Raw genomic sequence first — 23,199 nt, forward strand, 5'->3', positions numbered from 1 at the left:
TTCCTCCATGCAGATCTCCTCTAGAGCAGTGATGTTTTGGGGCTGTCGCTGGGCAACACAGACTTTCAACTCCCTCCAAAGATTTTCTATGGGGTTGAGATCTGGAGACTGGCTAGGCCACTCCAGGACCTTGAAATGCTTCTTACGAAGCCACTCCTTCGTTGCCCGGGCAGTGTGTTTGGGATCATTGTCATGCTGAAAGACCCAGCCACGTTTCATCTTCAATGCCCTTGCTGATGGAAGGAGGTTTTCACTCAAAATCTCACGATACATGGCCCCATTCATTCTTTCCTTTACACGGATCAGTCGTCCTGGTCCCTTTGCAGAAAAACAGCCCCAAAGCATGATGTTTCCACCCCCATGCTTCACAGTAGGTATGGTGTTCTTTGGATGCAACTCAGCATTCTTTGTCCTCCAAACACGACGAGTTGAGTTTTTACCAAAAAGTTCTATTTTGGTTTCATCTGACCATATGACATTCTCCCAATCCTCTTCTGGATCATCCAAATGCACTCTAGCAAACTTCAGACGGGCCTGGACATGTACTGGCTTAAGCAGGGGGACACGTCTGGCACTGCAGGATTTGAGTCCCTGGCGGCGTAGTGTGTTACTGATGGTAGGCTTTGTTACTTTGGTCCCAGCTTTCTGCAGGTCATTCACTAGGTCCCCCCGTGTGATTCTGGGATTTTTGCTCACCGTTCTTGTGATCATTTTGACCCCACGGGGTGAGATCTTAAGTGGAGCCCCAGATCGAGGGAGATTATCAGTGGTCTTGTATGTCTTCCATTTCCTAATAATTGCTCCCACAGTTGATTTCTTTAAACCAAGCTGCTTACCTAGTGCAGATTCAGTCTTCCCAGCCTGGTGCAGGTCTACAATTTTGTTTCTGGTGTCCTTTGACAGCTCTTTGGTCTTGGCCATAGTGGAGTTTGGAGTGTGACTGTTTGAGGTTGTGGACAGGTGTCTTTTATACTGATAACAAGTTCAAACAGGTGCCATTAATACAGGTAACGAGTGGAGGACAGAGGAGCCTCTTAAAGAAGAAGTTACAGGTCTGTGAGAGCCAGAAATCTTGCTTGTTTGTAGGTGACCAAATACTTATTTTCCACCATAATTTGCAAATAAATTCATTAAAAATCCTACAATGTGATTTTCTGGATTTTTTTTTCTCAATTTGTCTGTCATAGTTGACGTGTACCTATGATGAAAATTACAGGCCTCTCTCATCTTTTTAAGTGGGAGAACTTGCACAATTGGTGGCTGACTAAATACTTTTTTCCCCACTGTACAAGCTGCTGCTACTCTGTTTATCATATATCCTGATGCCAAGTCACCTTACCCATATACAGTGAGGGAAAAAAGTATTTGATCCCCTGCTGATTTTGTACGTTTGCCCACTGACAAAGACATGATCAGTCTATAATTTTAATGGTAGGTTTATTTGTTCAGAGAGAGACAGAATAACAACAACAAAAATTCAGAAAAACACATGTTAAAAATGTTATAAATTGATTTGCATTTTAATGAGGGAAATAAGTATTTGACCCCTCTGCAAAACATGACTTAGTACTTGGTGGCAAAACCCTTGTTGGCAATCACAGAGGTCAGGCGTTTCTTGTAGTTGGCCACCAGGTTTGCACACATCTCAGGAGGAATTTTGTTCCACTCCTCTTTGCAGATCTTCTCCAAGTCATTAAGGTTTCGAGGCTGACGTTTGGCAACTCGAACCTTCAGCTCCCTCCACAAATTTTCTATGGGATTAAGGTCTGGAGACTGGCTAGGCCACTCCAGGATCTTAATGTGCTTCTTCTTGAGCCACTCCTTTGTTGCCTTGGCCGTGTGTTTTGGCTCATTGTCATGCTGGAATACCCATCCACGACCCATTTTCAATGCCCTGGCTGAGGGAAGGAGGTTCTCACCCAAGATTTAACGGTACATGGCCCCGTCCATCGTCCCTTTGATGCGGCAAAGTTGTCCTGTCCCCTTAGCAGAAAAACACCCCCAAAGCATAATATTTCCACCTCCATGTTTGATGGTGGGGATGGTGTTCTTGGGGTCATAGGCAGCATTCCTCCTCCTCCAAACACGGCGAGTTGAGTTGATGCCAAAGAGCTCGATTTTGGTCTCATCTGACCACAACACTTTCACCAAGTTCTCCTCTGAATCATTCAGATGTTTACTGTCAAACTTCCGACGGGCCTGTATATGTGCTTTCTTGAGCAGGGGGACCTTGCGGGCGCTGCAGGATTTCAGTCCTTCACGGCGTAGTGTGTTACCAATTGTTTTCTTGGTGACTATGGTCCCAGCTGCCTTGAGATCATTGACAAGATCCTCCCGTGAAGTTCTGGGCTGATTCCTCACCGTTCTCATGATCATTGCAACTCCACGAGGTGAGATCTTGCATGGAGCCCCAGGCTGAGGGAGATTTATAGTTATTTTGTGTTTCTTCCATTTGCGAATAATCACACCAACTGTTGTCACCTTCTCACCAAGCTGCTTGGCGATGGTCTTGTAGCCCATTCCAGCCTTGTGTAGGTCTACAATCTTGTCCCTGACATCTTTGGAGAGCTCTTTGGTCTTGGCCATGGTGGAGAGTTTGGAATCTGATTGATTGATTGCTTCTGTGGTCAGGTGTCTTTTATACAGGTAACAAGCTGAGATTAGGAGCACTCCCTTTAAGAGTGTGCTCCTAATCTCAGCTCGTTACCTGTATAAAAGACACCTGGGAGCCAGAAATCTTTCTGATTGAGAGGGGGTCAAATACTTATTTCCCTCATTAAAATGCATATCAATTTATAACATTTTTGACATGCGTTTTTCTGGATTTTTTTGTTGTTATTCTGTCTCTCACTGTTCAAAAAACCTACCATTAAAATTATAGACTGATCATTTCTTTGTCAGTGGGCAAACGTACAAAATCAGCAGGGGATCAAATACTTTTTTCCCTCACTGTACATATCTACCTCCATCGATCCAGTATCCCTGTCCCCTTACCCCTATACATATCTACCTCCATCACTCCAGTATCCCTGTCCCCTTACCCCTATACATATCTACCTCCATCACTCCAGTATCCCTGTCCCCTTACCCCTATACATATCTACCTCCATCGATCCAGTATCCCTGTCCCCTTAACCCTATACATATCTACCTCCATCACTCCAGTATCCCTGTCCCCTTACCCCTATACATATCTACCTCCATCGATCCAGTATCCCTGTCCCCTTACCCCTATACATATCTACCTCCATCGATCCAGTATCCCTGTCCCCTTACCCCTATACATATCTACCTCCATCACTCCAGTATCCCTGTCCCCTTAACCCTATACATATCTACCTCCATCACTCCAGTATCCCTGTCCCCTTACCCCTATACATATCTACCTCCATCACTCCAGTATCCCTGTCCCCTTCACCCTATACATATCTACCTCCATCACTCCAGTATCCCTGTCCCCTTACCCCTATACATATCTACCTCCATCACTCCAGTATCCCTGTCCCCTTAACCCTATACATATCTACCTCCATCACTCCAGTATCCCTGTCCCCTTACCCCTATACATATCTACCTCCATCACTCCAGTATCCCTGTCCCCTTACCCCTATACATATCTACCTCCATCACTCCAGTATCCCTGTCCCCTTACCCCTATACATATCTACCTCCATCACTCCAGTATCCCTGTCCCCTTACCCCTATACATATCTACCTCCATCACTCCTTTGGATAAAAGCGTCTGCTAAATGGCATATTATTATTATTATTATAGTATCCCTGTCCCCTTAACCCTATACATATCTACCTCCATCACTCCAGTATCCCTGTCCCCTTAACCCTATACATATCTACCTCCATCACTCCAGTATCCCTGTCCCCTTACCCCTATACATATCTACCTCCATCACTCCAGTATCCCTGTCCCCTTACCCCTATACATATCTACCTCCATCACTCCAGTATCCCTGTCCCCTTACCCCTATACATATCTACCTCCATCACTCCAGTATCCCTGTCCCCTTACCCCTATACATATCTACCTCCATCACTCCAGTATCCCTGTCTCCTTACCCCTATACATATCTACCTCCATCACTCCAGTATCCCTGTCTCCTTACCCCAATACATATCTACCTCCATCACTCCAGTATCCCTGTCCCCTTAACCCTATACATATCTACCTCCATCACTCCAGTATCCCTGTCCCCTTACCCCTATACATATCTACCTCCATCACTCCAGTATCCCTGTCCCCTTACCCCTATACATATCTACCTCCATCACTCCAGTATCCCTGTCCCCTTACCCCTATACATATCTACCTCCATCACTCCAGTATCCCTGTCCCCTTACCCCTATACATATCTACCTCCATCACTCCAGTATCCCTGTCCCCTTACCCCTATACATATCTACCTCCATCACTCCAGTATCCCTGTCCCCTTACCCCTATACATATCTACCTCCATCACTCCAGTATCCCTGTCCCCTTACCCCTATACATATCTACCTCCATCACTCCAGTATCCCTGTCCCCTTACCCCTATACATATCTACCTCCATCACTCCTTTGGATAAAAGCGTCTGCTAAATGGCATATTATTATTATTATTATAGTATCCCTGTCCCCTTAACCCTATACATATCTACCTCCATCACTCCAGTATCCCTGTCCCCTTAACCCTATACATATCTACCTCCATCACTCCAGTATCCCTGTCCCCTTACCCCTATACATATCTACCTCCATCACTCCAGTATCCCTGTCCCCTTACCCCTATACATATCTACCTCCATCACTCCAGTATCCCTGTCCCCTTACCCCTATACATATCTACCTCCATCACTCCAGTATCCCTGTCCCCTTACCCCTATACATATCTACCTCCATCACTCCAGTATCCCTGTCTCCTTACCCCTATACATATCTACCTCCATCACTCCAGTATCCCTGTCCCCTTACCCCTATACATATCTACCTCCATCACTCCAGTATCCCTGTCCCCTTACCCCTATACATATCTACCTCCATCACTCCAGTATCCCTGTCCCCTTACCCCTATACATATCTACCTCCATCACTCCAGTATCCCTGTCCCCTTACCCCTATACATATCTACCTCCATCACTCCAGTATCCCCTTACCCCTATACATATCTACCTCCATCACTCCAGTATCCCTGTCCCCTTACCCCTATACATATCTACCTCCATCACTCCAGTATCCCTGTCCCCTTACCCCTATACATATCGATCCAGTATCCTGCACATTGTTAATATGGAACTTACTTTATCCTGTTCTTCTTATTTCTTATTTTTATAACTTGTGTGTTTTTGTTCTACCTTGTTATTTTTAGTAATACATTGTTATTGATTACTGCATTGTTAGGGTTAGAGCTGCTAAGAAAGGCATTTCACTGGACTGGTGCCATTAAAAGTTGAAACACACAGACACACCCACCAGAGAGAAGCATAGGGTCCTTGTCCACGGTCTTCCCAACGTGGTCCGATTCCCCAGTCAGAGAGCTCTCATCTATCTTCAGGTCATTTCCCTGGATCAGGATACCATCCGCTGGCAACAGGTCCCCTAGAGAAAGCATACAATATACAGTGCCTTCCGAAAGTATTCAGACCCCTTGACTTTTTCCACATTTTGTTACGTTACAGCCTTATTCTAAAATTGATCACATCGTTTTTTTCCCTCATCAATGACAAACCAAAAACAGGTTTTTATAAATTTTTGCTAATTTATAAAAGAAATGGAAATATCACATTTCCATAAGTATTCAGACCCCTTGACTTTTTCCACATTTTGTTACGTTACAGCCTTATTCTAAAATTGATCACATCGTTTTTTTCCCTCATCAATGACAAACCAAAAACTGGTTTTTATAAATTCTTGCTAATTTATAAAAGAAATGGAAATATCACGTTTACATAAGTATTCAGACCCTTTACTCAGTACTTTAAGCACCTTTAGCCTTGATTACAGCATCGAGTCTTCTTGGGTATGATGCTACAAGCTTGGCACACCTGTATTTGGGGAGTTTCTCCCATTCTTCTCTGCAGATCCTCTCAAGCTCTGTCAGGTTGGATGGGGAGCGTCGCTGCACAGCTATTTTCAGGTCTCTCCAGAGATGTTCGATCGGGTTGAAGTCCGGGCTCTGGCTGGGTCACTCAAGGACATTTAGAGACTTGTCCCGAAGCCACTCCTGCGTTGTCTTGGCTGTGTGTTTAGAGTCGTTGTCCTTTTGGAAGGTGAACCTTCACCCCAGTCTGAGGTCCTGAGTGCTCTGGAGCAGGTTTTCATCAAGGATCTCTCTGTACTTTGCTCCGTTCATCTTTATCTCGATCCTGGCTAGGCTAATCAACTTTAGGAGACGGTCCTGGCGCTTGCTGGACTTTCTTGGGTGCCCTGAAGCCTTCTTCACAACAATTGAACCTCTCTCCTTGAAGTTCTTGATGATCCGATAAATGGTTGATTTAGGTGCAATCTTACTAGTAGCAAAATCCTTGCCTGTGAAGCCCTTTTTGTGCAAAGCAATGATGACGGCACGTGTTTCCTTGCAGGTAACCATGGTTAACAGAGGAAGAACAATGATTTCAAGCATCACCCTCCTTTTAAAGCTTCCAGTCTGTTATTCTAACTCAATCAGCATGACAGAGTGATCTCCAGCCTTGTCCTCGTCAACACTCTCACCTGTGTTAACGAGAGAATCACTGACATGATGTCAGCTGGTCCTTTTGTGGCAGGGCTGAAATGCAGTGGAAATGTTTTTTGGGATTAAGTTAATTTTCATGGCAAAGAGGGACTTTGCAATTAATTGCAATTCATCTGATCACTCTTCATAACATTCTGGAGTATATGCAAATTGCCATCATAAAAAATGAGGCAGCAGACTTTGTGAAAACTAATATTTGTGTCATTCTCAAAACTTTTGACCACGACTGTAGTTTGCTGAGGATTTCTATTTATTTAATCAATTTTAGAACAAGGCTGTAACGTAACAAAATGTGGAAAAGTCAAGGGGTCTGAATACTTTCCGAAGGCACTGTATACTGTTATACATATAGATACAGATGTAGGATCTTAATTTGAGCCAGTTTGCTACAGCAGGAAAATAATCCTGCATCAACAGGAAATGTGAATTATTATGTGGATTGTAAATAAATTGAATTTTTGGTAGGGATTTATACATTTTTCATAAGGGAAAATGAAGTCTGAAATTTCAAAGTGGAAATTACAAACTTCAAAAAGCGTTTTTAAACCTCAAGTACACTACACGTTTTACATTTCCTGCATTGCAGGAATGTTGTCCTGCAACAGGGAAATCAATATATAACATATAATCTATCTTCAGGTCATTTCCTTGGATCAGGATACTATCCGCTGGTAACAGGTCCCCTAGAGATAACATACAATATTATACATGTAGATATACTCCTATAGATACAATATACAGCATACATACAGCATAATACTATTGTCCTGGTTACCTACTGTAGAATCTACCTTCAGATCATTGTCCTGGTTACCTACAGTAGAATCTACCTTCAGATCATTGTCCTGGTTACCTACCGTAGTATCTACCTTCAGATCATTGTCCTGGTTACCTACCGTAGTATCTACCTTCAGATCAATGTCCTGGTTACCTACAGTAGTATCTACCTTCAGATCATTGTCCTGGTTACCTACCGTAGTATCTACCTTCAGATCATTGTCCTGGTTACCTACAGTAGTATCTACCTTCAGATCATTGTCCTGGTTACCTACAGTAGTATCTACCTTCAGATCATTGTCCTGGTTACCTACAGTAGTATCTACCTTCAGATCATTGTCCTGGTTACCTACCGTAGTATCTACCTTCAGATCATTGTCCTGGTTACCTACAGTAGTATCTACCTTCAGATCATTGTCCTGGTTACCTACAGTAGTATCTACCTTCAGATCATTGTCCTGGTTACCTACAGTAGTATCTACCTTCAGATCATTGTCCTGGTTACCTACCGTAGTATCTACCTTCAGATCATTGTCCTGGTTACCTACCGTAGTATCTACCTTCAGATCATTGTCCTGGTTACCTACCGTAGTATCTACCTTCAGATCATTGTCCTGGTTACCTACAAGTAGTATCTACCTTCAGATCATTGTCCTGGTTACCTACAGTAGTATCTACCTTCAGATCATTGTCCTGGTTACCTACAGTAGTATCTACCTTCAGATCATTGTCCTGGTTACCTACAGTAGTATCTACCTTCAGATCATTGTCCTGGTTACCTACCGTAGTATCTACCTTCAGATCATTGTCCTGGTTACCTACAGTAGTATCTACCTTCAGATCATTGTCCTGGTTACCTACAGTAGTATCTACCTTCAGATCATTGTCCTGGTTACCTACAGTAGTATCTACCTTCAGATCATTGTCCTGGTTACCTACCGTAGTATCTACCTTCAGATCATTGTCCTGGTTACCTACCGTAGTATCTACCTTCAGATCATTGTCCTGGTTACCTACCGTAGTATCTACCTTCAGATCATTGTCCTGGTTACCTACAGTAGTATCTACCTTCAGATCATTGTCCTGGTTACCTACAGTAGTATCTACCTTCAGATCATTGTCCTGGTTACCTACAGTAGTATCTACCTTCAGATCATTGTCCTGGTTACCTACCGTAGTATCTACCTTCAGATCATTGTCCTGGTTACCTACCGTAGTATCTACCTTCAGATCATTGTCCTGGTTACCTACCGTAGTATCTACCTTCAGATCATTGTCCTGGTTACCTACAGTAGTATCTACCTTCAGATCATTGTCCTGGTTACCTACCGTAGTATCTACCTTCAGATCATTGTCCTGGTTACCTACAGTAGTATCTACCTTCAGATCATTGTCCTGGTTACCTACCGTAGTATCTACCTTCAGATCATTGTCCTGGTTACCTACAGTAGTATCTACCTTCAGATCATTGTCCTGGTTACCTACCGTATTTGACCTGAGCCATATCCCCCACCACCATGTCAGCTACGGGTATCTGGATGACGTTTCCTTTCCGTACTACAGCGAAGCGCTGCTCCTGTTCTATCCTGCTCTGTAGCCCACGGAACTGTTTCTCTTTAGACCAATCATTGAAGGCCGTCACCAGGACCACACAGACGACGGACAGCAAGATGGCGGCGCCCTCAATCCACCCGGCTTCAGCCTCGCCCTCATCCTCCGCCCCTCCCGACACGTTACCACACGCTGGGGAGAAACACACCGTTATCCATCTATCTAGCTAGCTATCTATCAACGCTCCCCTATGTATTATTATTATTTATTATTTATTTATTTGAAAAATGTTTAATTTGGCTCTTTACTCCAGCATTTTGGATTTGAGATCAAATGTTTTATATGAAGCAAGAGTACAGAATGTCACCTTTTATTTGAGGGTATTTTCCAACATATCTGTTTTACCATTTAGAAAATAAAGCGCTTTATGCATCGTCCCCCTATTTGAAGGTGTCATACAGATGGAGGATCTTGTTGTAGGAGAACGTTCCTGCAATGCAGTACATCAAAAACTTGTAGTGTATTTTAAGTTTAAAAAGGCTTCTGAAGTTTGTAATTTCCACTTTGAAATTTCAGACTTGATTTTCCCTTACGAAAAATGTATCAAACCCTACAAAAATGTCCATTAATTGTAATCCACATAAAATTGCACATTTCCTGCTGTAGCAAACATTCTCAAAGTATTTGGACAAATTCACTTATAATGTATTAAAGTAGTCAACATTTTTGTATTTTGGTCCCATATGCATAGCACACAATGACTACATCAAGCTTGTGACTTGACTTGACAAACTTGTTGGATGCATTTGCTGTTTGTTTTGGTCTTGTTTCAGATTATTTTGTGCCCAATAGAAATGAAAGGTAAATAAAGTAGTGTGTCATTTTGGAGTCCCTTTTATTGTAAATAAGAATATCTTTCTAAACACTTCTACTTTAATGTATGTGAATGCTACCATGGTTACGGATAATCATGAATACATCGTGAATAATTATTATCATATCCCCCCAAAATGCTAACTTCCCCTGTTATTGGTAATAGTGAGAGGTTATCACGTCTTGGGGGGGGGGGGGTGTTATCTGTTCCTATGTTCTCATCACTATTCACGATTCATTCAGGACTATCTGTAACCATGGCAGCATTTACATTAATGTAGGAGTGTTTAGAAACATATTATATTCTTATTTACAATATTGGCTCTATTTTAATACACCTAACACAATGGTAAATCTTTGCGCTGCTGTCGCTTTATAGTTTTGGGGGTGTTCATTAAATAGCCTGCACCATATTTGCTAAATATTTTGAACATGTTTGCAGTCCACATTGTTCTAATTGCATTGCTTCAATATGGAAATACGTTGTTAAACATCGGCTATAGCATAAGGGCTGGGCCTACTGTAAATTGCAGTCTGTGGACGTGCCAAACGTAGTCAATAAGCAACATTAAATTCACTGGGTTATTGATAAGGCCCAAAAAGACAGTGTATAATTCTAACCAAATTCGAATAAAAACGAAATAACCAATTGTTTTAAATAGGCTATGTCTATATCCAGTTACAGGCACCATAGTTGCTCCCCGTGGGGGTATAATACAGACAAGGCAACTTAGACTATGGAGGGTTTTACGCACATCCAAACTTTCCGAAGGAGCTGGATAAAGATCCAATATAAAGAGAAAGGGGGTATGTCCACTCACCGTTATACTGCTCGCAAATGTTATGTTTTATAAACATCATGGAACCATCGTACAGATCACATTTTCACTTCTTCAGAAATAGCAGACGAAATTGCATTGCATTAAAGCCATGTACGTTCTCAACGTAAACCCTTGGATGGTGAATATTTCTATTACGTTTGGATTTAAATCAAATTAAATGAAGAAAAAAAATCAATCCGTTTTTTAAAATAACAATATTTCTAATTAGGATCGTGTCAGAAGCATGATATCATACATCTCTTCTCTCGTTCCATGTCTTAACGCAGAACATTCGCAAGTCTATACAAAATACTAGGGTCGTCCATTGTATCGTTGCCTATGTGCGAGGTAGATTCTAAAAATAATCTGCCTTTCATATGACATTATATGACTGAATCGTTTCGAGCTAGCTAATGTTAGACAGGTACATTCCCGCTGGCGTTAGGGCTGGAAAACGGCAGCCAGTTTTATCAGGACAATTTTTTTTTTTTTATTTCACCTTTATTTAACCAGGTAAGCCAGTTGAGAACAGGTTCTCATTTACAACTGCGACCTGGCCAAGATAAAGCAAAGTAGTGCAATAAAAACAACAGAGTTACATAAGGGGTAAAAAAAAAACACAAAGTCAGAAATACAACATAAAATATATATACAGTGTGTGCAAATGTAGCAAGTTATGGAGGTAAGGCAATAAATAGGCTATAGTGCAGAATAATTACAATAGTATTAACACTGGAATGCTAGATGTGCAAGAGATTATGTGCAAATAGAGATACTGGGGTGCAAAAGAGCAAAATAAATAACAATATAGGGATGAGGTAGTTGGGTGGGCTAATTTCGGATGGGCTGTGTACAGGTGCAGTGATCGGTAAGGTGCTCTGACAACTGATGCTTAAAGTTATTGAGGGAGATAAGAGTCTCCAGCTTCAGAGATTTTTGCAATTCGTTCCAGTCATTGGCAGCAGAGAACTGGAAGGAATGGCGGCCAAAGGAGGTGTTGGCTTTGGGAATGACCAGTGAGATATACCTGCTGGAGCGCAGACTACGGGTGGGTGCTGCTATGGTGACCAATGAGCTAAGATAAGGCGGGGATTTGCCTAGCAGTGATTTATAGATGGCCTGGAGCCAGTGGGTTTGACGACGAACATGTAGTGAGGACCAGCCAACAAGAGCGTACAGGTCACAGTGGTGGGTAGTGTATGGGGCTTTGGAGACAAAACGGATGGCACTGTGATAGACTACATCCAATTTGCTGAGTAGAGTGTTGGAGGCTATTTTGTAAATTACATCGCCGAAGTCAAGGATCGGTAGGATAGTCAGTTTTACGAGGGCATGTTTGGCAGCATGAGTGAAGGAGGCTTTATTGCGAAATAGGAAGCCGATTCTAGATTTAACTTTGGATTGGAGATTCTTTATGTGAGTCTGGAAGTTGAGTTTACAGTCTAACCAGACACCTAGGTATTTGTAGTTGTCCACATACTCTAGGTCAGACCCGTCGAGAGTGGTGATTCTAGTCGGGTGGGCGGGTGCCAGCAGCGTTCGATTGAAAAGCATGCATTTAGTTTTACTAGTGTTTAAGAGCAGTTGGAGGCTACTGAAGGATTGTTGTATGGCATTGAAGCTCGTTTGGAGGTTTGTTAACACAGTGTCCAATGAAGGGCCAGATGTATACAAAATGGTGTCGTCTGCGTAGAGGTGGATCTGAGAGTCACCAGCAGCAAGAGCGACATCATTGATATACACGGAGAAAAGTGTCGGCCCAAGAATTGAACCCTGTGGCACCCCCATAGAGACTGCCATAGGTCCAGACAACAGGCCCTCCGATTTGACACACTGAACTCTATCTGAGAAGTAGTTGGTGAACCAGGCGAGGCAGTCATTTGAGAAACCAAGGCTATTTAGTCTGCCAATAAGAATGCGGTGGTTGACAGAGTCGAAAGCCTTGGCCAGGTCGATGAAGACGGCTGCACAGTACTGTCTATTATCAATTGCGGTTATAATATCGTTTAGGACCTTGAGCGTGGCTGAAGTGCACCCGTGACCAGCTCGGAAACCGGATTGCATAGCGGAGAAGGTACGGTGGTATTCGAAATGGTCGATGATCTGTTTGTTAACTTGGCTTTCGAATACTTTCGAAAGGCAGGGCAGGATGGATATAGGTCTGTAGCAGTTTGGATCTAGAGTGTCACCCCCTTTGAAGAGGGGGATGACCGCGGCAGCTTTCCAATCTCTGGGGATCTCAGACGTTATGAAAGAGAGGTTAAACAGACTAGTAATAGGGGTAGCGACAATTTCAGCGGCTAGTTTTAGAAAGAAAGGGTCCAGATTGTCTAGCCCAGCTGATTTGTAGGGGTCCAGATTTTGCAGCGCTTTCAAAACATCAGCTGTCTGAATTTGTGTGAAGGAGAAGCGGGGGGGGCATGGGCAAGTTGCAGCAGAGGGTGCAGAGTTGGTGGCCGGGTTAGTGGTAGCCAGATGGAAAGCATGGCCAGCTGTAGCAAAATGCTTGTTGAAATTCTCGATTATTGTAGATTTATCGGTGGTGATAGTGTTTCCTAGCCTCAGTGCAGTGGGCAGCTGGGAGGAAGTGCTCTTATTCTCCATGGACTTTACAGTGTCCCAAAACTTTTTGGAGTTAGTGCTACAGGATGCAAATTTCTGTTTGAAAAAGTTAGCCTTTGCTTTCCTGACTGCTTGTGTATATTGGTTCCTAACTTCCCTGAAAAGTTGCATATCGCGGGGGCTATTTGATGCTAATGCTGTACGCCACAGGATGTTTTTGTGCTGGTCAAGGGCAGTCAAGTCTGAGGAGAACCAGGGGCTATATCGGTTCTTAGTTCTGTATTTTTTGAATGGGGCATGTTTATTTAAGATTGAGAGGAAATTACTTTTAAGGAACAACCAGGCATCCTCTACTGACGGAATGAGATCTATATCCATCCAGGATACCTGGGCCAGGTCAATTAGGAAGGCCTCCTCGCTAAAGTGTTTTAGGGAGCGTTTGACAGTGATGAGGGGTGGTCGTTTGACCGCGGACCCGTTACGGACGCAGGCAATAAGGCAGTGATCGCTGAGATCCTGGTTGAAGACAGCTGAGGTGTATTTAGAGGGTATGTTAGTCAGGATGATATCTATGAGGGTACCCATGTTTACGGATTTAGGGTTGTACCTGGTAGGTTCGTTGATAATTTGCGTGAGGTTGAGGGCATCTAGCTTGGATTGTAGGATGGCTGGGGTATTAAGCATATCCCAATTTAGGTCACCAAGCAGTACAAACTCTGAGGATAAATGGGGGGCAATCAATTCACATATGGTGTCCAGGGCACAGCTGGGGGCTGAGGGGGGTCTGTAGCAAGCGGCAACAGTGAGAGACTTATTTCTGGAAAGGTGGATTTTTAGAAGTAGAAGCTCAAACTGTTTGGGCACAGACCTGGATAGTATGATAGAGCTCTGCAGGCTATCTCTACAGTAGATTGCAACTCCACCCCCTTTGGCAGTTCTATCTAGACGGAAAATGTTATAGTTGGGGATGGAAATTTCAGAATTTTTGGTGGCCTTCCTGAGCCAGGATTCAGACACTGCTAGAACATCAGGGTTGGCAGAGTGTGCTAACGCAGTGAATAACTCAAACTTAGGAAGTAGACTTCTGATATTTATGTGCAAGAAACCAAGACTTTTGCGATTACAGAAGTCATCAAATGATAGCGCCTGGGGAGTAGGAGTGATACTGAGGGCTGCAGGGCCTGGGTTAGCCTCTACATCACCAGAGGAACAGAGGAGGACTAGAATAAGGATACGGCTAAAGGCTTTAAGAACTGGTCTTCTAGTGCGTTGGGTACATAGAATAAAGGGGGCAGATTTCCGGGTGTTATAGAAAAGATTCAGGGCATTATGTACAGACAAGGATATGGAAGGATATGAGTAAAGTGGAGGTAAACCTGAGCGTTGGGTAACAATGAAAGAGATAGTATCTCTAGAGGCATAAATTGAGTCGGTCTGTGAGTGTATGGGGGGAGGGACAAAATAGCTATCTAAGGCAGGTTTAGCTAGGCTGGGGGGTCTACAGTGATATAGTACAATTAGAAATAACCGAAACAACAATAAACTAACCATGTTTGGGCTGAGGCTAAACATAAACAGGATGTAGTACCGTAAAAAGGAACAGTCCAGCAGATATCAGCTGTATAGCTGAGTTATCATAAGGTCCGGTGGTGAAGTACTAGTGAGTAAGAGGCTACAGCTAGCGGGCCAGGGCTAGCAGATGGATGGAATCTTCGTGGTTAACGTCGTAACCACATCAGACGATTTCGTCGGCAGACCAGTCGTGTAGGATCGGCGGGGCTCCGTGTCAATACTAGGTGTTCCCGTCCGGTTGACAGAGAGGTAGATAGCCGGGAGATGGGCCTAGCTCAGGATAATTAGCCAGACCACAGCGTCCGTTTTGTTGTAGCTAGCTGGTAGCGACGAATCCGGAGTTAAAGGTCCAGTGAATTCAGTGATTCCAGCGGAAAAACTGATATGTTCTGGGTCGATAACGCGCTGTGCAGACTGGCCGAATATCCGGTGATCAATGTCCAGTGATTAAAATTAATCCCGCAGAAAAAAATCCAATGTTCTGGGTGAAACACCGCTAGCTAAGGCTAATAGCAAGTAGCTAGTTAGCTGGCTAGCTGGCTAGCTAGTTTCACTGGAGATTCTAGATAAAAGGTAAGTCAATAATAGAATCCGTTCCACATTGAGTGAGGCGGGTTGCAGGAAAGTATATTTTGTAGAAGGATGAAAAGTCTGATAGGGAAATAGGTACGAAAAATACAAAAAAACAAGGTATTTACAGGCTATTTACAGACACACGACAATAACAGGACTGCACTACTTCGCCATCTTGGATTACTGACAAAATGGGACACTTGGGCCTCCTCAGCGCCAGCCGAAAATAGAGCCCTGGAAGTGACTCCAAAATGACACAATTCATGATTTACCGCTCATTTCTATTGGATACAACACCATCCGAAACATAACCAAAACAAAACTGTAAATGCATCCAACAAGTTTGTAGAGTAACAAGCTTGATGTAATCATTGGGTGGAATATGGGAACAAAATATTAATACTTTAATACATTATAAGTGAATTTGTCCAAATACTAGATACATGAAAATACCCTAAAATAAAAGGTGATATTCTGTACTGTCGCCTCATATAAAACATTTGATCTCAAATCCAAAATGCTGGAGTAAATCGCCAAATTAAACGTTTTATCTTCACTCTCCAAATAAATACGGAAGGGAGTGTGTCTAACTGCCTGCCTGCCTGCCTGTCTGTCTGTCAGCCAACCAGTCAACCATCCAGACAGACACACCGGACAGACATCCATCCATCCCAGGTCGTACCCTCAGTGTCATCTCCGGGGGGTTGGTAGAAGGACAGGCCCAGGGAGATGATGGCCGCCACCTCCAGGATGATCAGAGTGACGTCCTGTAAAGCAATGAATCAATCCATATATCAATATATCAATCTACACGTAACTGCCAAAATAAAGGAAACACCAACATAAAGTGTTTTAATTGTTTTTTTTGGGCCACTACGAGCCACCAGAACAGCTTCAACGCACCTCGGCATAGATTATATAAGTGTCTGGAACTCTATTGGAGGGATGCGGCAACATTCTTCCACGAGAAATTCCATCATTTGTTGTTTTGTTAATTAATGGTGGTGGAAAACGCTGTCTCAGGCGCCGCTCCAGAATCTCTCATAAGTGTTCAATTGGGTTGAGATCTGGTGACTGAGATGGCCATGGCATATGGTTTAAAGCTGCAATATGTAACTTTTTGGGCGTCCCGACCAAATTCACATAGAAATGTGAGTTATCTATCTGTCATTCTCATTGAAAGCAAGTCTAAGAAGCGGTAGATCTGTTCTATGTGCGTTATTTCTATGCTTCCCTTTCTTAAGTTTAGTTTTTCCTGTCTTTTACTTTCTGTTTTGTTAACCAAATATTTTTGGTTATGGAAAGTATATTTCACAGTGATTTAGGTGGTCCAATGATTCTCTACACTATGACCTCTTGTTTTGTCACATAAACGGAAATTAGGCAAACTATTAGAATTTTAGCAACCAGGAAATGTAGGAGGTCTTTCTGCATATTGCACCTTTAACATCGTTTTCGTGCTCATCTAACAATTCAGTGACCACTCTCATGCCCTGTGGATGGGGACATTATTGTCCAATGGGGGCATAGCCCTAGTGGCCTGCTCAGCATGATCCTAAGCATGATGGGATGTTAAATGCTTAATGAACTCAACCTGTGTGGAAGCACCTGCGTTCAGTACACTTATTCATATCAACATACTTGAAGAGCTTCCCAGACCAGCTCCAGGAAGGTCTTGGGCTGTTTAGGAGGGATGAAGTTCTGACCAAATGACTTGCTACGACGATCCAGGTCCGCCTGATCACCTGACAGACCTGCAACACACACGTACACATGTAAATGTAAACACACACATATGTACAATGGGGGAAAAAAAGTATTTAGTCAGCCACCAATTGTGCAAGTTCTCCCACTTAAAAAGATGAGAGAGGCCTGTAATTTTCATCATAGGTACACGTCAACTATGACAGACAAATTGAGATTTTTTTTCTCCAGAAAATCACATTGTAGGATTTTTAATGAATTTATTTGCAAATTATGGTGGAAAATAAGTATTTGGTCAATAACAAAAGTTTCTCAATACTTTGTTATATACCCTTTGTTGGCAATGACACAGGTCAAACGTTTTCTGTAAGTCTTCACAAGGTTTCAACACACTGTTGCTGGTATTTTGGCCCATTCCTCCATGCAGATCTCCTCTAGAGCAGTGATGTTTTGGGGCTGTCGCTGGGCAACACAGACTTTCAACTCCCTCCAAAGATTTTCTATGGGATTGAGATCTGGAGACTGGCTAGGCCACTCCAGAACCTTGAAATGCTTCTTACGAAGCCACTCCTTCATTGCCCGGGCGGTGTGTTTGGGATCATTGTCATGCTGAAAGACCCAGCCACGTTTCATCTTCAATGCCCTTGCTGATGGAAGGAGGTTTTCACTCAAAATCTCACGATACATGGCCCCATTCATTCTTTCCTTTACACGGATCAGTCGTCCTGGTCCCTTTGCAGAAAAACAGCCCCAAAGCATGATGTTTCCACCCCCATGCTTCACAGTAGGTATGGTGTTCTTTGGATGCAACTCAGCATTCTTTGTCCTCCAAACACGACGAGTTGAGTTTTTACCAAAAAGTTATATTTTGGTTTCATCTGACCATATGACATTCTCCCAATCCTCTTCTGGATCATCCAAATGCACTCTAGCAAACTTCAGACGGGCCTGGACATGTACTGGCTTAAGCAGGGGGACACGTCTGGCACTGCAGGATTTGAGTCCCTGGCGGCGTAGTGTGTTACTGATGGTAGGCTTTGTTACTTTGGTCCCAGCTCTCTGCAGGTCATTCACTAGGTCCCCCCGTGTGGTTCTGGGATTTTTGCTCACCGTTCTTGTGATCATTTTGACCCCACGGGGTGAGATCTTGCGTGGAGCCCCAGATCGAGGGAGATTATCAGTGGTCTTGTATGTCTTCCATTTCCTAATAATTGCTCCCACAGTTGATTTCTTCAAACCAAGCTGCTTACCTAGTGCAGATTCAGTCTTCCCAGCCTGGTGCAGGTCTACAATTTTGTTTCTGGTGTCCTTTGACAGTTCTTTGGTCTTGGCCATAGTGGAGTTTGGAGTGTGACTGTTTGAGGTTGTGGACAGGTGTCTTTTATACTGACAACAAGTTCAAACAGGTGCCATTAATACAGGTAACGAGTGGAGGACAGAGGAGCCTCTTAAAGAAGAAGTTACAGGTCTGTGAGAGCCAGAAATCTTGCTTGTTTGTAGTTGACCAAATACTTATTTTCCACCATAATTTGCAAATAAATTCATAAAAAATCCTACAATGTGATTTTCTGGATTTGTTTTCCTCATTTTGTCTGTCATAGTTGACGTGTACCTATGATGAAAATTACAGGCCTCTCTCATCTTTGTAAGTGGGAGAACTTGCACAATTGGTGGCTGACTAAATACAATTTTTCCCCCACTGTAACTCAAACACACACACACACACACACACACACACACACACACAATCATGTTTTTTTACACAATAACTAGACTTTAGCTCAGTGGGCTAATACTCAGTCACTCAGTCACTCAAATGTGACCCAAACCCAGATGGACCAGTCACTCGTCTGAAGATCTGAAGGGATTGGATCGATGTAGGGATGGGCGTCAACACCTAAATACCCCAAAGACCAATGTATCAAAATAAAATATAAGATACTTTTGCAAAGTATTGTATTTAATTAAAATACATTTATTTTGTATTTTAAAATGCTAAAATAAATTGGCAAGTAGCTGAAAAGCAACAACATTTTCAGTAAAGGTTACAGAAACTTCTTCCTTGCTATTGACATTTTTACATTTTACATTTTCGTCATTTAGCAGACGCTCTTATCCAGAGCCACTTACAGTTAGTGAGTGCAAACATTTTTCATACTGTAGAATAAGACCTCACATCAGCTCTATTCATGGCATTTCTATCTGCAACGTTCGACAACGTTTGGAAACTGAACGTGGCCTTGTATTCTACCCAGCGACAGCGCATGAAGGAAAAAACGTCCCTGATTGGTTGAAAGAAAATAAAAACATTTTACATTATTACAATATCTATATTGCCCTAGTTCTTAAAATAAAATAGGTCAAAAGAAATAAGATTGATGTAGATAGTTACAGTAGATTGTTGGTGGTGATGTCTCAATAACAGTAATGATTTTACCAAATTAATGATCTGACCAACATTGCAAGCAGAACGTTTACCCACCCTATGAACAGAGTAGGGTCGGGTGAAATTGGTATCATTCAGGACAGTAATATTAAGACCTGCAATGATCCCCAAAACAATTGATCTTAAAGTTGATGCATTGTTCTATCTTTTAATTGCTCTACTGTACTGTCTGAAGCATGTAAGCAAAGCTTGCCTCCAAAATGCATATTTTATAAACATTTCAGATGGTCTACATTACAGCTCTGAATCATTATCTTAAAGCCTTGTCATAAAACCAGTCATTTAATATTGGCCTGAAAGCCATTGACGACAATTCCAACACATTGAAACTCCTGCCCCGTTAGCAAAAAAAATAAAAAAATAGTTTTCCAACCCAAAATGTTTCTTCTCTAATATTACAGCTCTTTTAAAAACAAGCGTATTACCTTTCCATGTAATGTATTGTATATCAAGCATTCAATATCTTTATCTAACAGCAAATAAGACTTCCTCTGGTCAATGGATCATAACGTAATTAAAACCAACACTCCTTGGTCTCACAATATGATCAATTTTCTTTATAAACTGCAAAGCCAAAAACCTTGAGCTATGTGCTCTTTAAAAAACCTACTGCCGCCCATGCACCATGAATGCACCCAGCACTGCATGGGGCGCATTGGAATAGTACAGTACTCCTGAAGCCCCGTCTTCAGTGAGATGACGCAATGGTGAGTCAGATGTATGAAATGCGCCACCTAGTGGAGAGGAGAGCGCACTGGAAGCCGATACAGTGAGGGAAAAAAATATTTGATCCCCTGCTGATTTTGTACGTTTGCCCACTGACAAAGAAATGATCAGTCTATAATTTGAATGGTAGGTTTATTTGAACAGTGAGAGACAGAATAACAACAAAAAAATCCAGAAAAACGCATGTCAAAAATGTTATAAATTGATTTGCATTTTAATGAGGGAAATAAGTATTTGACCCCCTCTCAATCAGAAAGATTTCTGGCTCCCAGGTGTCTTTTATACAGGTAACGAGCTGAGATTAGGAGCACACTCTTAAAGGGAGTGCTCCTAATCTCAGTTTGTTACCTGTATAAAAGACACCTGTCCACAGAAGCAATCAATCAATCAGATTCCAAACTCTCCACCATGGCCAAGACCAAAGAGCTCTCCAAGGATGTCAGGGACAAGATTGTAGACCTACACAAGGCTGGAATGGACTACAAGACCATCGCCAAGCAGCTTGGTGAGAAGGTGACAACAGTTGGTGCGATTATTCGCAAATGGAAGAAACACAAAAGAACTGTCAATCTCCCTCGGCCTGGGGCTCCATGCAAGATCTCACCTCGTGGAGTTGCAATGATCATGAGAACGGTGAGGAATCAGCCCAGAACTACACGGGAGGATCTTGTCAGTGATCTCAAGGCAGCTGGGACCATAGTCACCAAGAAAACAATTGGTAACACACTATGCCGTGAAGGACTGAAATCCTGCAGCGCCCGCAAGGTCCCCCTGCTCAAGAAAGCACATATACATGCCCGTCTGAAGTTTGCCAATGAACATCTGAATGATTCAGAGGAGAACTGGCTGAAAGTGTTGTGGTCAGATGAGACCAAAATGGAGCTCTTTGGCATCAACTCAACTCGTCATGTTTGGAGGAGGAGGAATGCTGCCTATGACCCCAAGAACACCATCCCCACCGTCAAACATGGAGGTGGAAACATTATGCTTTGGGGGTGTTTTTCTGCTAAGGGGACAGGACAACTTCACTGCATCAAAGGGACGATGAACGGGGCCATGTACCGTCAAATCTTGGGTGAGAACCTCCTTCCCTCAGCCAGGGCATTGAAAATGGGTCGTGGATGGATATTCCAGCTTGACAATGACCCAAAACACACGGCCAAGGCAATAAAGGAGTGGCTCAAGAAGAAGCACATTAAGGTCCTGGAGTGGCCTAGCCAGTCTCCAGACCTTAATCCCATAGAAAATCTGTGGAGGGAGCTCAAGGTTCGAGTTGCCAAACGTCAGCCTCGAAACGTTAATGACTTGGAGAAGATCTGCAAAGAGGAGTGGAACAAAATCCCTCCTGAGATGTGTGCAAACCTAGTGGCCAACTACAAGAAACGTCTGACCTCTGTGATTGCCAAAAGGGTTTTGCCACCAAGTACTAAGTCATGTTTTGCAGAGGGGTCAAATACTTATTTCCCTCATTAAAATGCAAATCAATTAATAACATTTTTGACATGCGTTTTTCTGGATTTTTTTGTTGTTATTCTGTCTCTCACTGTTCAAATAAACCTACCATTAAAATTATAGACTGATCATTTCTTTGTCAGTGGGCAAACGTACAAAATTAGCAGGGGATCAAATACTTTTTTCCCTCACTGTGTGAGCTAAATACTAAAAGGTGAGAAGGAACCCAGCGCAGGAAATGACCATTAATGCTGACTGGCAAGTTGTTACACATCACCTTTAAATATAAAAGAGAAAAAAGAAGAGAAAAACAGGAAACAGCAAAGTGGGGTGAGAACTGACTACTAGTAGAACCCAGAGAGAAACTACTGAGCAAAATGGGAGACAGAATATGGAAGTGGGGGAATGAGAACCAGAGAGATTAACATTGACAGTGTTTAAAGGACAGGGGGAAGGAGAACAGACATTTCATTTAAAGGATAGGGGGTGATGGAAAATGGCTAAGCAAAATACCCCAAAATGCTGCACAGGAAATGGGTATTAACTAATCCCAACATCCCACCCTGAACATCCCACCCTGAACATCCCACCCTGAACAAACATAGCTTTCGATACCATTCAGAGGAGAGGAGCAAGTGGGAATGACAAAGGGGGTAGAGCAGGGGTGTCAAACTCATTCCATGGAGGGCCGAGTGTCTGCGGGTTTTTTGGTTTTTCCTTTCAATTAAGTTCCTTACTAATCAGTGACCTTAATTCATCAACCAAGTACAAGGGTGGAGCGAAAACCCGCGGAAACTCAGCCCATTGTGGAATGAGTTCGACATGTGGGGTAGAGGAGAACAGACAGGACAGGGGTAGAGGAGAACAGACAGGACAGGGGTAGAGGAGAACAGACAGGACAGGGGTAGAGGAGAACAGACAGGACAGGGGCAAGGAGAACAGAATGGACAGGGGCAAGGAGAACAGACAGGACAGGGGTAGAGGTGAACAGAAAGGACAGGGGTAGAGGAGAACAGAAAGGACAGGGGCAGAGGAGAACAGAAAGGACAGGGGTAGAGGAGAACAGAAAGGACAGGGGTAGAGGAGAACAGACAGGACAGGGGTAGAGGAGAACAGAAAGGACAGGGGTAGAGGAGAACAGACAGGACAGGGGTAGAGGAGAACAGACAGGACAGGGGTAGAGGAGAACAGAAAGGACAGGGGTAGAGGAGAACAGAAAGGACAGGGGTAGAGGAGAACAGACAGGACAGGGGTAGAGGAGAACAGACAGGACAGGGGTAGAGGAGAACAGAAAGGACAGGGGTAGAGGAGAACAGACAGGACAGGGGTAGAGGAGAACAGAAAGGACAGGGGTAGAGGAGAACAGACAGGACAGGGGCAGAGGAGAACAGAAAGGACAGGGGCAGAGGAGAACAGA

At 43.1% G+C, this 23,199-nt stretch overlaps 1 pseudogene across 1 annotated transcript in view; it reads right to left on the bottom strand.

Moving 5' to 3' along the window:
- The window catches only part of LOC311149452 (plasma membrane calcium-transporting ATPase 3-like), a 172,721-nt pseudogene that overhangs the window by 130,565 nt on the left and 18,957 nt on the right, over positions 1–23,199 (bottom strand). Inside the window, exons 2-5 of the transcript in view lie at positions 17,096–17,208; positions 16,137–16,221; positions 8,988–9,245; positions 5,465–5,590 (exon numbers count right to left, since the gene is read on the bottom strand). The product of the transcript in view is annotated as a plasma membrane calcium-transporting ATPase 3-like (transcript). The remainder of the gene's footprint in view (positions 1–5,464; positions 5,591–8,987; positions 9,246–16,136; positions 16,222–17,095; positions 17,209–23,199) is intronic.

Source organism: Coregonus lavaretus (assembly GCF_964263955.1).
Source record: "Coregonus lavaretus genome assembly, chromosome: 22".
Classification (NCBI taxonomy): domain Eukaryota; kingdom Metazoa; phylum Chordata; class Actinopteri; order Salmoniformes; family Salmonidae; genus Coregonus; species Coregonus lavaretus.